This window comes from Chiloscyllium punctatum, unplaced genomic scaffold (genome assembly GCF_047496795.1).
Source record: "Chiloscyllium punctatum isolate Juve2018m unplaced genomic scaffold, sChiPun1.3 scaffold_1134, whole genome shotgun sequence".
Classification (NCBI taxonomy): Eukaryota; Metazoa; Chordata; class Chondrichthyes; order Orectolobiformes; family Hemiscylliidae; genus Chiloscyllium; species Chiloscyllium punctatum.
Window position 1 is genome coordinate 20,001 of NW_027310868.1, and position 2,500 is coordinate 22,500.

General features: G+C 63.8%; 1 non-coding gene across 1 annotated transcript; it reads right to left on the minus strand.

The window, feature by feature from the left end:
- Positions 1 to 685: 685 nt before the first annotated feature.
- On the minus strand, positions 686 to 839 carry LOC140474693 (5.8S ribosomal RNA). Its single transcript, XR_011959332.1, has one exon. It is a non-coding gene; the product is annotated as a 5.8S ribosomal RNA (ribosomal RNA).
- Positions 840 to 2,500: the final 1,661 nt, after the last annotated feature.

The window sequence follows — 2,500 nt, forward strand, 5'->3', positions numbered from 1 at the left end:
AGAGCCAGCGATCCACGCGCGTGCGACCGTCCAAGTCACAGCGTTCGACGAAAACCTCCTCCCTCGGCCAGGCACTCGGCGCCAGCAGGGGAGACAGGATCAGACGCCCCGCCGGCCACTTAAGGCCGAGGACGAACCACGAGACGGGCGGCTGCAGCAGCGGGCGGCCTGCAGCTCCCAGCACTCTCAATCGATCAACCATCGAGTCGGGTCAGCGTGTCAAACCGGCGAGCTCCACGGTCAGGCCGGCGGCGCACCAGCACCGGACCTCCGCGGCTCCCTTCACTCTTTCCACTGCCAGCCAACCGAGAGACGGACCCAATGCGGACGTGCAGAGCTTAGGCAGACCCCCCACTGGAGGCTCAACACTTCGTGGCAGCTCCGTGTCCCAGAGACCAGGAGGGTTGGCACACACACACAGTGTGAACCACCGACAGCCATTCTGGGACCGGTGACAGCCGTGCTGGCCCCACTGCCACGACACAGACGGACGCCAGGCCGCGCTCCCCGGCGGGGGGATGGCGTCGAGCCTGACGAACGGAATGTGCAGGGTGGGGGGGAAAGGCCAAGCGCTCCGACGCCGGAGGGCTCCGGAGTCTGAACTTAGGGGGACAAAGAGGACGGGTCCTCTGCGACACCCCAGCCGCGCTCTCGCCAGCCAAGGCGAGTGCGATTGATTGCCAAACGACCCTCAGACAGGCGTGGCCCCGGGAAGAACCCGGGGCCGCAAAGTGCGTTCAAAGTGTCGATGATCAATGTGTCCTGCAATTCACATTAATTCTCGCAGCTAGCTGCGTTCGTCATCGACGCACGAGCCGAGTGATCCACCGTCAAGAGTTGTCTGAGTTTGTTTTAGGTCTCTCCCTCGCCAGAGGAAAGCGACCCGGACCGCACATACGCTCCCCACCTTGAGCTACAGCCACCTGCACGCCGGCGTGCGGGCGGAGCAGGGTGGCGTGAAGCGATGGGGAGCACCATCCTGGTGCGGCCCGCAGAAACATACGTCTATTGGGGGGAGGAGGACAGGGCGCCCAAGAGGCGATGCGTGCCCCAACGCACCGCAGCGACGGAGGCAGGATCACCGCCACCATGTCGCCCGCCTAGTATCACGAGGCGTGCAGCAGCTTTGCCCTAGGAAAAGCAGAGGCGGGAACGGGCACCGGCCATCGGTTCGGCAGCGTCACTGACGCGTGCACGTGGCGGCGTGTCGGCGAGCGGACTTCCTGCGAGGAGGCGGGGGCGGCACTCGCCCGAGCAGACGCCCGCCCGGCCCAGCCACCGCCGAGGTGGACTGGGAGTCGCGGCAACGGCTCGTCATACTCGTTCCCACACTCACAGCGCAGCTTGCCCGCAAGCCACCGACCACCGATCGACGCCAGGCGCCCCGACCGAGAGCGGGATCGCTCGTTCGCCCTGCTGGCAGTTCGCTGGGGATCACTACTGCACGGAGCTCGGAGACCGACGGGCGGCAACTCGAGAGTCTTTAAACCACCACCCCCATCCCGCAAGTGCAAAGAGGCTGTATACGCACAGACGGGTGAGGGGAATAGGTACCCCGTCGGGTTTGAAGGGAGCGTGACTAGATAGCAACGATGTAAACCCAGCCGATTTGGGAGCGAAAGACCGGCGCCTGCATCACCGGCTTCGTTTCCCGTGGCTGGAGAGTACACCGAAACCCTCCGTCTGTCGCGAGCTCCCGACGACGCGGTGCCGCCAAGCAGCAGGGCCGGACCTGGTGTGGCTCCCCTCGTCGATCACAGACCGGTCGGCACTACTGACGAGACGGTGGAACGGGCTTCGCCCCTTGTGACGAAGGGTGATGCGAACCCGCCCGCCCGCGTGCGTTCGGGGTGGACTCGGCAAACGGAGATTTGAAATCGGAAAGTGTCCTCCTGCCCCGCGCAGGTAGGCGCCCAACAGTTGTGGGGGGTTTGGCGGTGACCACGGCTGCAGGGCCTGCTACCCCGACGAGCTCTCCTGCTGGCCCCGAAACCACCCTCGCGAGACAAGTTGAAACGGAAACGGGCGTACCCCCAAGCCGACGATCCTTTCTTATTTGTTACTTTTTTTTTCACTTGCTCGAGTTGTGGCGATTTGGCGGTGACCACGGCTGCAGGGCCTGCTACCCCGACGAGCTCTCCTGCTGGCCCCGAAACCACCCTCGCGAGACAAGTTGAAACGGAAACGGGCGTACCCCCAAGCCGACAGAGATCCTTTCTTATTTGTTACTTTTTTTTTTCACTTGCTCGAGTTGTGGGGGTTTGGCGGTGACCACGGCTGCAGGGCCTGCTACCCCGACGAGCTCTCCTGCTGGCCCCGAAACCACCCTCGCGAGACAAGTTGAAACGGAAACGGGCGTACCCCCAAGCCGACGATCCTTTCTTATTTGTTACTTTTTTTTTTCACTTGCTCGAGTTGTGGGGGTTTGGCGGTGACCACGGCTGCAGGGCCTGCTACCCCGACGAGCTCTCCTGCTGGCCCCGAAACCACCCTCGCGAGA